The sequence below is a fragment of the Corvus cornix genome, chromosome 2 (genome assembly GCF_000738735.6).
Source record: "Corvus cornix cornix isolate S_Up_H32 chromosome 2, ASM73873v5, whole genome shotgun sequence".
NCBI classification, from domain to species: Eukaryota; Metazoa; Chordata; class Aves; order Passeriformes; family Corvidae; genus Corvus; species Corvus cornix.
This window is the reverse complement of record NC_046333.1, coordinates 142,512,257-142,525,533: the sequence shown is the minus strand read 5'-3', so window position 1 is coordinate 142,525,533 and position 13,277 is coordinate 142,512,257.

Below are 13,277 nucleotides of genomic sequence, written 5' to 3'. Positions count from 1 at the left end.
TTTGTTTTGCTAAATCATATTTCAGCTTAAGACAAGCCTTGTGATCTGCAGGTCCATGGGTATTGTCTGACAGCTGCACTGTGACACCATCTCCTGCTGTTGATAAAAGTACTCAAGAAAATGACATGCTTTTGGGTGGGAGTCTTATCTTCTCTGATCAGTAGTAAAATCATAAAGGCATTTTCTTTGTCTCTCTTTATACCATGAGTTTTGACAGACTGTGTCCTTCCTGGGCTATTACCATTTTACAGCTGTTTTTTGTATACTTGGTTATTAATCCTTTGTCCTCTGGGAGAAAGCATTCTTCTACTTACCCTCAAACTTTGTGGGATTGATACAGATTGCTTTTTCAGAGGTAAGCTTGGACTTCTGCAATACCCTCTCTATCCAGACTGATGTGCACAGCTGCCAGAATTCCTTTTGAGGCTCTTACCTTACTCATTTGGAGATGGACACATTGGGCATCCTCTGAATGACTCTTCGGGCCCTCAGCATTCATCTGACTGCACTTTTCCTGTTTGTTACCATAGTGGCATTAAAGAAAATCACAGACTTGGTACATAAAGCACTGTATGAATTAGTTGTGCTCCTTGAACTGGGAAGGCTGGGTCCATACTAAATAGAAAAGCATGGCAAGTGTGTGCCTTTTGATTTTTTCCAGCTGCATAAAGAGTCGGCAGAAGAGCTAAGAATATGAAATCAAATGCTTAATCTTTCATTCCTGTCACTTTATCTTGGCGACAGCTCCTCTCGCAGCACAGCTCAGTGATGTGGTGTTCCAGTGGCTTAATAAGAAATGATCTGTTGTCATCCAGTGGTTGCATTAGGAAAACTTAGAGTCTTTCATTTTCAGGGGAGCATATTGTTTGCACTACAACAAAAGATTCTTTCTGTGTTTATGTATTGCTGTGTACCTTATCAAGGAGGAAGATTGCTTTGCCTTGATGGTTCAGGTAGCGAGCTGGAGAGATACACACTAGTTTACACTCTGAAGCTTCTGGTACAACAAGTCACTTTGTAGTGGCTTTGTAATCCTGTTCTGCATCCATAAAATTAAGATGATTCATATTCTCCCTTGTTCTGTGCTAGACTTAGGATGATGGATCAATCTGAACTTGCCATAGTGTGACAGAGCACTAATTTTGGTGAAGATGTTCTTACCATTGCCATCACCTGCACCAGTAAATGGTTTTGACTGTTCTAAGCATCCCTAGATTCTTATTTTGCCATGGATGATAGTAACAATGTGAAATTCAGAATTTAGTCTGTTGTCATGATTTGATTAATTAAGCTAAATACTGTAATATATGCATGTTAAGCAGAAGTACTTACATCTAAAAGGTGATGATGTGCTGTTCTCTAGGATTGAAACGATGAGAACACTTCAGCTGCTTGTGTTTGTCAAGCACACTGTTCAGGTGGTGAAAGGAGTTCCATTTGCAGCCATGGCTCACCCTTTCATCATCTGGAGCAGGATCTAGGGGTGATTACACTATTTGGGAGCAAAAGTGCATAAAAGAGCTGTAGCTGTGGGATGCTGGCAAGGCCTCTGCAGAATCTTGTTGATGTTGGGTGGGGGGGGAAGGGGAAAGTGATGATGAAACCCTGATTCTGGTGCTTCATTTTTTTTTATTTTGCCCCTTCTCCAAAGGACAAAGCACTTCCAAAATGCCATTAGAATCAAATCACATTTTAAGGCCACATTTCTCTGACTGCCAGACTGATCCTAACCCTTTGTGAGGAGGATCATGGCCACGGGAGGTAGTGTTTAAAATCAAAACCATTGGAAGTAGTCCTCTTGCATTTGAGTATTTACAAGTATTTCTTAAGAGGATGTGTGTATTTAGTCCGTGGACTGGCTTGTGGATTAAAGGACAGCAGGTGGATCCCTCTATTAATGGTTTCATTGACTTGTCATTGTCCCTGGCAGTGTGAGGATGCCTGTGCCAACCCTTGGGCTTGTCAAGCTGCTCGGTAGATCTCTTCACACTCCAGAGTTGAAGTCACCTTGTGGCATTTAGTTAAATGGAGGAAATTTCTTTGCAGTTTGTTTCCCTTTGTTTTCAAGTTAGTGTTTCAGTTAGCCCTCCATAATGACCACCAGGCTAGTTACTAGTTAACCCTAACAGATGCCTCAGCTTGCTTTAATATCAAAGCTTCCTCACCCACTCCAACTGGACAGGCTTTTTGTAGCCCTTGTCTTCATTAAGACTGACTGGCCTGGCACTGCTCAGTGTTGGTGCTGTAAAACCTCCCTCGGGCTGTGGGATATGGAGTTCAGTCACAGAGGGCACATGAAGGGTTAGGCTGCAGGGGATGCTGCCCTCTTTTGCAGTCTGTAGAGTGCCCCTCCTGCAGCATGTGGTTCCTATAGAACAGAGGGTCTCAGAGCAGTGCAATCCAAACTGCTTCAGTTCCTGGTGCTTGTGCAGGTGTGTGCTCATAGCCCCAGGCTGTGGGGGACAGGTACTGTGATGGAGAAATGCAATTTGGGTTACATGTGGCTTCTGTTTTTTGAGGAAAGTAGTGTGGTGTTGGTATATGAATGAGGTAGAGAAGCCTAAGGTATCTTTTTTTGGGTGAAAAAATACTTTTAATCACTCAGGAAGGGATCTAAAGTTGCTGAGAAGTTGTGTTTTTAACTGGACTTGAGAATGGGAAGGAAAAACATTAATCAGGGATTTTATTCATTGATCGAAGAATGTTTTTCAAAGTGCTTTTTTATCTGCAGTATGGGCTCAGAAAGTGGCAGTCTCTGATCAGACTGCAAAGAAAAGCAACAGCTGTCTCTGTCCTCATCTATTGAATCCTTAACCCCACAGTGGGTGGAAGGGCAAAGGGAGACACTGTTTAGTGTGTGTACCCCCAGCTGGTCTCAGGGATGAGCCTTTGGCTGGAAGGGAGTCTTGATCATGTGCCTGTAACATCCCTTTACCTGTCTTTCTTAGCAGTTGTCCGTTGGCTCTGAATTGCCTGTGCTTATTGCTGTTAAGAATTTAAGCAACTGGAAAAAGAAAATGGAATGTGTGTGCCTTGGGCATTGGCCTTATTTGTTTTAGGGACTTAAGCTAAGGAGTTAACTTTAACTAATGTTAATGGTTTGGTATTTTCACTCTGGAGCTTTTACATACAGAATAATTTTCTTAAAATCTGATTCGAAGCTCAGCTGCTAGAAGGTTGGGGTTTTGAATGTATAAACATGTAGGAAAGTTAATCTTGTCATGTTTTCTGTTCTGTCTTGCTCTTCTTCCCCAAGGTATGTTAGATCAAAATCAAATTAATGTTGAAAAAATAAAGCAAAGATTCTGGGGCAGCTTCAAGAAGCCTGAAGACCCCAAAGCTTTATGCAACTGATGGCATAAAGAGCTTTTATTGTTCTTTTCAGCCCTTGTGTTGTGTAGATTCAGAAACCAGATTACATCTTTAGGGATTGATGTTCTTAGAAGATCCTGGTCAGGATCTACAAGCAGGAGTGCAAAAATTTCATAAGAATTCAAACTTCTGGATCATCCAGCACAGTAATATTTGGTTTTTTTTCTACTCTGCAGTCTTGCTTCTGTCTTAGCAATATTCAGACTGAAGTGCAGCCCTTGCTTGTTCACAGGGACAGACATTCCTCTCTAGCTGTACCAACATCTGCTTTGGATTTGGTAGTACAAGGTGAACATAGCCAGGGGCAGGGGCTCCCCAGGGAGACCAGCACACCTAAACATGCCCAAAAAACCCTTGTGAGCTAAGAGGAAAGGGAATAGTGGGTGTGACCTGACAGTAAGGTTGATATATTTGACTTTCCTTAGTTGGCTGGGTTGAACTGGTGAGGTTGTACAACCCAGGAGGGAATAGGACAAACAAGGATGAAGAACTGGCCATGTAATTTTGAGGGAGTCCTGGTTTGCCACCTCGGGGGTGCAGCCTTTCCCAGGGTATTTCAGGATAGCCTCTTGCGATGAAAACTGCTGCTCCTGAAGGCTGTAGAAGGGAAGGCTCCTAATCTGAAAATAAAGGGGCAAAGCCTTGGTGTGTGCAGAGGGGAGGTTCTTAGCTGGAGAGCCGACCTGTGTGTGCCTGTGGCATGTAAGGTTTCACTGGAACAGGATTGCAAAGAAATTGTGTGTGTGTGGGGCGGTGGGGTTGCAACATGAGAGTATTTTATTTGAGTGATACTGATGAGGATGAAATGCTTCAGGTTTTTATTTCTAAAATGACGTTTCAGCATAGGAAGTATGATATGCTTTTAAAGTTCAAATCAACCCTTAAAAACTGAAATCAGAGCCTGCTTTTTTGATTGGGGAAAAACATTTCTGCAGCCTTTGTTTCCAGAGGTGTTATGGTGGTGGGGGCTTTTCACTGCAATAAAATTAAAAAAAAAAATATGGCTCTTGTCTGAGATGAGACTTCCGTGTTGGAAAAAAGGCTTCACTTGAATCACTGTCAATAGGTTTCTATCTCCTTTGCTCTCTGAGCAGGGAGTACATGGAAGGGCTTAAGAACCTGCAGCTTCTGGCAGAGAGTTTCAGCATTCATGGTGAAAGCTTCCTAGCATGTCTGCTGCTCTCATTGGGGTAGTTACAATCTGATTTTTCGTTTTCCTCTATATTTTAGAGCAGTGTTATTTCATTTCAATCTACCTTCCTTCTTTTTCATTTGAAACCACACTCAAAGCATTAGGGCCAAATTTAATGCTTCACAATAGCACAAGAGGAAGAGGGGGGATATTCTTAGCTCATACTGCACTGGACCCACACCACTGCCTGCATTTTGCAGAGGCAGACCAGACTTACAGGGGCATCAGATGCACCTGCAAAATGTAAATCCTCATCAGTTTAGAGAGCCCGAGCAGGCTGTAACAGGGACTCCTGACCCATTGCCTGCTGTGACAGCCATCATATATAAAGAACTTCAAACCATTTTCAAAAGTTGAGTCTTGATCCTTAAAATCGTGTGTGCAGTAGCAATATTTTACAGCAATTTATAATCTTCTCTTGTCTTCTCTGTTGACTGTCATGCAGGCAGTAAATTACGAATCTCTATTTTTATTTCCTCCCGTTTTGGTGATAACCAGTTTAATACCTCTTCCCTTGCTTACATCCATCTTTGTTTTCCAGATATCAGCTACTTGTTCTCTGAGATGATCTGATGAATGTAACTAGTTTAACTCAAGAGTTCTTGTCCTTAAATGCCACATGAGCTTTTGGAGCTGCTGCTTCAGAAGAAGAGTTTCTGTGCTGTCTTACCCAATCTTTTTCTAGCTGTTGTAACTGAGCATCTAATGGTTTCTCCAAACCTTCTCCTTGTTTCTGTACTTCAGAGCCACCCCATGGAGATGTGCATGGACTGTTTTGGGAGCAGAGGGGAGTGTGTAGTCATTGCAGTGTCATTGCAGACATGTCACTCTTCCCAAACAGAAGGGAATCTGTGATTACCCAAGTGGTGATCTCTGCTTGCTTCTCACCTGGACTGTCTGACACTGGGAGATCGTACTAGTCTGACTCCCTGGATGAACCATGGGGCTCACAGAGCTACCTGTTAAGAAATTACTTTTCTCATCTCTAACAAAGCATTTCCCCCTCTCTTGCACACATTATTCTGTCCTTTCCAAATAGTAAATTCCTCTGTGTAATGTATCTTTTAAGAAAAGAAGAAATATAAAGAGCAGTTGATATAAGTTGATGTCATCTAACCTTCCTGGGCAAGGTGATAGTAGAATTAAAGGAGAAAAATCCTCTATTGGAGGTGTAGGTGTGGTGATACTGCACCTCGAAGGTCTAGTAAATCTCTGGGAACTGTATCAGTCCAATTTCTTGAAAGCAGACAGATAACAACAGGCCCTGGGGAAGTATTATCTGGTTGAGTAGCTAAGTGGGCAGGGGGATGTTTTAGCTGGACGCAGTCCCTGTGCTGAAGGATCTCAAACAGCTCTGTAGCTGCTATTAGAGCACAGCTCATCAGGCCCAAATATATACTGTATAATTGAATACAAACAACATAAGCTAATGTGTCTACTCCCCTATAGACAGTCTTTGTCCTCTAAACCTGCTCCTGCCAGTTCCTCAAAGTTGTCCTAGAGCTTTCCGTGTCCCTTTGTGAATCTTGAATGAGATCAGTGGCTTCCTAGGCTGGCTCCAGTGGGTTGGCTCATTCCACAGAGCTGCCCTCTGAAGCCACAAGGAAATCCTGCTGAGTAAGGAGAGCTTCTGTTAATGTGTAATCAAATTGTGATAAGACCAGCTAATAAAGATAAGGTTCCCAGCAAGTGGCACGGGACAATGAGCAGGGAAATGGAAAACTCTGTGATTAATCATGACCCCTGGCTGCATTGTTCAAAGGAAAAACCATGCTGAAGAGGATGCATGGGCATGCTACTGAAGGAAGGGGGAAAAGCAGGAGGAACCTAGGGAAAAGAGTAGGAAGAAGGAAAATGATTGTTCCTCTGTGACTATGAAGGCAGGACTCTGACCCTGGGGAAGGCTGTCTAAGAGTAGTTTAGTCCTAATGCCCTCATAGCTGAAAGGCCAGAGGGAAATCAATTGCACTCTGGGTTGATGTGGTTTTTAATGCATGGAGAAGGGCTCGTTCCTGCTCGATCTCTGGGGACTTCAGTGGAACACTCTGCCCTGGACCAGTTGGTCAGCAGGGTCTGGGACAGAGGGGCAGGGCTGTGTGTCCCCTCCAGCCAGGGGAGGGGCAGGACAGCACATGGCATCTCCCTCAAATTTGGTGATCTTTAACTCAGCACTGTTGCCACTGCCAAGATCATTTACGCTGGATATGTACCTCGCTGTGTCACTGCTTTGCTTTTTTTTGACCCGAGGTGTAAATTAATCTGTAGGCCAAATCACTTGCTATCTGACCTATGAAAATTTAATCTTTTTCCCTTTTGGAGTAGTATCTTAAAATTGCAAGCTTTGTTAAGTAAATGCCAAAAGGTAAGCTTGCTCTTAGATGTTCCTTGCTGGGCAGGGAGCAATTGTAAAGCCAGTAAATGAGGGCAATTTTGTAGACTTGCATTTTTTTCTGAGTATGCCACTGTGTGTCAGGCTTCAGTTTTGCTATGGGTTTGCCAGAAAAACAGTCACTGACTGGCACTGCAGCCCTGGTAAAAAGCTGGGGAAACAAGGGTGGGAAGGGACTTGAAAGAAAAATTATATTGGCGCCTTGGACCTACAGTCCCTCTTTTTGAATAGCAGTTAAAAGACAGAGACTATTTGGGCATAACTATTTTTTCCCCACCCCTGTACATCTGTCTTGCAACCTGAATGGTGATGGGTTTAAGAAGCTCTTAGCCTGGGTCATATTTGAAGGACTGGTCTAGTGTTGAACAAGCATGTGTCAATTAAGAAATTTTTACCTGCATATGATAATTCAGGGAGAACATGATTGAAAAGAAGTGCTGATTTTTCCTGTCAGCTTGATCCTTGACTTGCTTAGGTGCTGGTGTCCGTGGTTCAGTAGTATCAAATTAGTGTAAGTTATGCAAGGCATGGAAATAAGGCAGTTCTAGCTGGCATCAAGAAATGGATGACAAGACCTGATAAGCTCCAAGTAGCTTTTGTATTTAGTCTTTTGTTTGGAATGTTGGTTTCTTTTTAAAAATTATTAATGCTGTGGCTGTGAAGATGAGAACTTCATTGTGCAGGATGCTGAGGAGACATCGGTTTTGGCTCTACAGAGAACTGGGATGAGGTTCACTGAGTATTGCTGGAAGAGTCTTTACAACAGGCCAGCCGGAGCTGTTTGTGTAAAAGCTGCTCCATGCCTGTGTCCTTAGGTTCCTTTGCAACTGTTTAGGTAAATCAACAGCTTTTGCCAAAAAGCTGGGATGAGGAGACTAGGAGTTATGACTCTGGCAAGCTGAAGCTGCAGATGGCCACAAACAGTGGCTTTGGGAGAGGTGGGAACTGCTCTTTTTCAGTAGGGGTGTCAACACCACGGTGAAAATTTAAACACTGTGTAGTTTTGCCTGATGAAGGTCAGTGCAGCAGCATCTGCAGCTACCCTGAATTAGTGGGTTGTGCTTTTACTGAATGAAAACATTTCTCTCCTGCCAATGGCCACCTGGAAGTTATTTGTAAGTAAAGGAGCAAAGCTTCATCAGCCTGTATGACTTCAGTTCCCAAGTTACTTGTATAAAAAAAAAAATCACCTTCTAAATGGATAAGCAGGGGTGGGAGGTGTAAGAGACTCAAGAAAATAATTCAACACCCTGAAAGGCCAAACACATTATCAATAAACCTGCTCTGCTACTGCCTAGTTGAGGACAAAGTGCTGAAGACATTCTTCAGTGCCACCACCTGCTTGCTCCCTCAGGGAGAGGTGTTGACTTTTACAGGTTGACTTGGCTTTTGTTTAGATGCTGAAATGCCCTTGAAACTCAGGCTCAGGTTGTGATTCTTGAGTGTCCTGTGCAGGGCCAGGAACTGGACTCAATGATCCTGACGGGTCCCTTCCAATTCAGCTATTCTATGATTCTATAAAAGCAAAATCCTCTGAGAGGGGGTGATTTGGAGATAAATTTCCATTTGGCAAAGCCTTGTCTGGGCTGAGGGGCTGTGATGTGCCGTGGTGGCAGCAGCCCCACTCTGAGACAGTGCTGAGCTCAGTGACACCATGGCACTTCGTGGCCAGCACAGTCCTCAGTTCAGTGTCCCTCCCTCAGATGGCACAAAATTGCTCTCTGTGAGTCTGAAAAGAGAGTGGTGATGTCCAGGTTCAAGTGCAGGCCAAGTATGAAGAAAACAAAACAAAGATTCAGCAGCCTCCTGTGATTTAGACAGGCAAAACTCCCACGCCAGAGGACAAAACTGTGCTCTTTGGATAAGCACTTATCGTTCTTGAAGCTGGCACAACAGAGCAGAGCAGTCCATGCTTCAAAAAGCAAAGCAATTAATTCTCCTTGCTCTCAGCCACAGCAGTCTCTGATGTGTAATGCTGCACTGCAACCAGGCATGGAGAAACTTTCTTCCCAATCAAAAGAAGTATTCATTTTTTTTGCTCTGATACAGCAGGGTTGGTCTTCCTTTTAATATTACTGGAGACAATGTCTTCCTTGCCTTTCCATGACCTTCAGTGTTTGTGCTTTGTGTTAAAATTTCCATTCCCCCTCCCTATTCAAATGCTGGCATTAAAAAGAAAAAAAAAAGATTAAAATTCCTTTTGTTTAAATTCCTAATAAAGCAGCCTTAGAGCATGCCAACCTTCAGATGTAGGAATAGGTCTTGGCTTGCACTCCTGGCTCTGGACTCTTCACCTGGGCCATGCTGGGTCAAACTCCTGGACCCTCACCCCAACGCAAGTGCTCTTTGCCTGCTGTTTGCTCAGTTGTGGTTGAAGTCTGGTGGTATCTGAGTTTGGGCTGGAGAAGAGGTTTGGAGCTGTGCTTCCCAATCTGGGGTATTTCTACTCACCCTCTGTATAATAGGGCTGACAGTGCCTAAACCTCTGGCATCCTATTTCTGTTGCAGATGCTCCAGTTGTGTCCCCTTGCTCTTAGCATGTCCAGTGGCCATCTCCAAATGTGTCACAAATAATAATAATAACTATACCAATCAATCAAAATCAGTGCTGATTTAAATTCCTGACCCAATGCTTAGAGGGACTGCTAGGGTGATGGGAGGACTTAAAAAGCAAAATACGAATATTTGAAAATTTAGGTTCAGATATATGTTACATGCCACTGCATGGCAAAGTGTCTTTTGGTGTTAATGACTTGGTGTGAGTGGTTCAGAGAGGCCAAAGAGGCTGAACAGTTCCATTCCTCTTGGTCTGAGGAGATAATGCTCTTTAAACCATGAGGGGTTTAATTGCACATGCTGATTTGTTTATAAAGCACCCCTTGGCACGCTGTGACCTCATACTATAATGGAACAAGAAATTCCCTCTGTGTGGGAATAAAAGAGCAGCTGCAGCAATGGCCAGAAATGCTACCCAGGCTGGGGGGAGCACCTGGCACCTCCTCCTGGGGTCCCCTGTGCTGGTTTTGGCTGTGGTAGTTAATTTTCTTTACAGTACCTGGTTTTGGGGGTATGTTTTGGATTTGTGCTTCATGGAGTTGAATATGGCAAGGTCCCTTCCAACTCAGACTGCTCTATGATTCTGTAATATCCCAAAGCATTGGTCATCCTCAGCAGTAAAAGCTGTGGAAGAAGGAAGAGTGGGATATTTGGAGTGAAGGTGTTTGTTTTCCCAAGTCACTGTTACGCGTGATAGGGGCGCTGTTCTCCTGGCGATGCCTGAACACCTGCCTGCCCATGGGATGTGCTTAATGAATTCCGTGTTTTGCTTTGCTTGTGTATGTGGCTTTAGCTTTACTTATTAAGCTCTCTTTATCTCAGTCCATGAGTTTCCCCACTTTTACCCTCCCAATTCTCTTCCCCATCCAGCTGAGGGGGAGTGAGTGAGCAGCTGTGTGGGGCTAAGGTGCCAGCTGGGGTTAAACCACAACACCCCCCAAAATGGGTCTCGAGAAAAAGATGGATGGAGGATGTTCAGGAAGAGACTTAAAGGTGGAAGGAATTAAGGCAGGAAAGTGAAAGCTTTACCTGGAGAGTTGGGCTGGAGAAGACACATGTCCTGACAGGACTGTGTGGGATGAGGGCCTATGAGAAGCCCCAGTCCCAGCCTGCTCATTTCTGCCCTTGTGCCTTTGCCTCTTGTAGAGGGAAAGGCTTTGAGGGAGAGGCTTAGAAATGCCAATGAAACAGCAATGATTTGATACAAATATAAAATGAAGCTTCCCTGCTGAGGAGTCAAGACAAGGCCAAACTGAACTCAGCTCTTGCCTTAACACATTTATTCTTGTGAATATCTATGTACATCTCAGTTTCTCTGCCCATAAAGTTGGGTTAATGCTACTATTCCTTTATTGTTTTTTAGATTAAAATTGCTCCACACTAAATTTTACATGATATATTGCACTGGGATGATCTAGACTTTTAAGAAAGATTAAAACAAAAGAGGAAGGTGAGGGTGAGTTTGTGTACTGAGGAAGCTACAAAGGTGTCCCATTTACTGTGCCTGAGTCAGCTTGCTGGATGTGTTAGGTACATGTAAATTATGAGAAATTTTAATATAATTGGAACTACCATTTTTGTGCATCAGTTTGAGGGAAGTAAGAAAACCAAAGACCCCCTGCTTTTGCTTGCTGTGCTCAAGACATGCTGTGTGATTTGCTCTGACAATTACCTGGTCACTCAGCTCTTACCTCTGTCCTCACCAGAGCTTGCAATAATCTGATTGGGATATGGTTCAACTGCATAACACCGAGAAACCCTGCCTGGTGCTTTTTATGCTGCTTTTTCATTCCTTCACTGCGTATCCCACATGCATTCACTTTTCCTGCTGTATTATGAATATTTTCAGTGTTACTTGAGAGCCACAGGCCCCATTCATATCTGCTTTCCATTAGTCTCTGACCAAATGAGTACAGAAGATTTCCTTCTCAGGTCTCTCTTTTTACCCAGCAGACAGTAAAAAAGTTCCTTTCCATCACCGGTGTGCTTTTTCCTTGCGAACAAGATGCCAAACGGGCTTCCTACAATGTTGCCTTATGTTCTTCTGAAATTTATTCTTTTCCTCCTTCCATAAGCTGGTAAGGTTTCAGAATGAGTCTTTTTGCTACCTAAGAATATCTGCGGGCTGCAAGAAGACAAGGAATGCTTAAGTGGTTAAATTTCTGCTGATGGCAAATATAGTGCATAAATATTACTTATCTTGGTTGCCACTTTACCTGTGTATTTCTCTAGATTTTTAAATTATCATCACATAATTATCATTTTTGCTCACGATCACTCAGATTTCTTGTATAACCCAGCATTTTCCTTCCAGTTTGTACTGGTCCACGTGGTGCTGGGACACGCCTTCTTCCTAGAGTGATCCCTGCAACTGCTGAGTTTCACCTTGCAGGTGCAGGTTTCTTGCACCACTCACTGGCTGACTTTCAAAGTGACACATTAAATGAAATTCCCAAAGGTCAAAATTGGAGATTCGTGGTTAGAAATGGTGCCGCTGCAGAACTGTGATTGAAAAGTGAAGAGCTTTTTTTTTTCTTTTCTTCCTTAAAAAAATCCAGTATTTGAGAAAACTGAACTGAATCATGTAGACTGCAGGGAGTTTATAGTTGCTTAAGCTGCTGCCTCAGAAATTCCCAAGGCTTGGTTAAATGGGGCTTTGAGCCACCTGATCTAGTGAAAGATGTCCCTGCCTAGTGCAGTGGTGTTGAATGACATGATCTTTAAAGGTTCCTTGTGATCCAAACTATTCTGTGATGCTCTTGTCTGTTGTCTGTGGTCTCTCACAATTCACATTTAATAAGGCTTCTGTCTGACCTGTCTAAATTGTTTACTTGGAGTCCCCGGATCTCTAAGACCAGCAAAGAGCTTCCCAGCATCTTATGGACCAAGCAGGAGAAGTAATGTGTGCATATAATGAAAATCCATCCTCTTGTCAGCAAAAATCAGACAAAAAAGTAGAGGCCACCTAATTCGTTACCGACTTCCCAGCCACGGATTTTTCTACAAGCCACAGTTTTAAAAAAGTGTTTCACAAGTTTAAAAATCTGATTTATTTTTTGTGTTTAACTACATTTCTAATGATTAGAAAATGTCAACACTTAGGTTAAAATGCATTGTGAAAAACATCAGTCAACACCTGAGCGGCAGGGCTGCTGGTGCTGGGGGACCCTGCCCAGGAGAGGCTGTCCTGAGCCGCCTCCTCGCTGCAGGACTTTGCCAGGACAGGCCCTGCTCGCCGTGGTGCCAGCGGCAGGCTCCGGGGATGCAGGGCTGTGTGGGAGGAAACTCCGTGTCAGCAGCCTGTTTTCATCGTGTGCAACGAAACCCCAAGGCCACGCCGTCCCTAATGGCTGCCGTGCACAAACAATGTCCCGATTGTCCCTCGCCGCTTGGACTCTCCTAGAAACGCAGTCACTGCGTCTGTATTAATTAAAAACAAAGCCTGCTTCCAATGGCCAGCTCCTGAACCCATTCCGGCAGCCACACTAAAGCAACCGCTGTGGGGACCTGGGTTGCTTTAAGCTCACACAAAGAGGTCCTGGGCTCGGCTTTCCTGGGGTCTGAAGGTTTGGTCCCACACCACAGCCTGCCTGCAGAAACCCCCTCAGTGCTGCCAGGCTGCCCATGCTGGCAAAGGCCGTGCCAGTCCTTGGCCAGGCTGTTTGCTGGGGGACAGCTTCAGCCTTATTATCTGCATGATGACAGACTGCAGGGCCACTGCTATTGTTTTATTTGAATCGCAGAGATCTTAAAGAGCCCCAGTCCTGT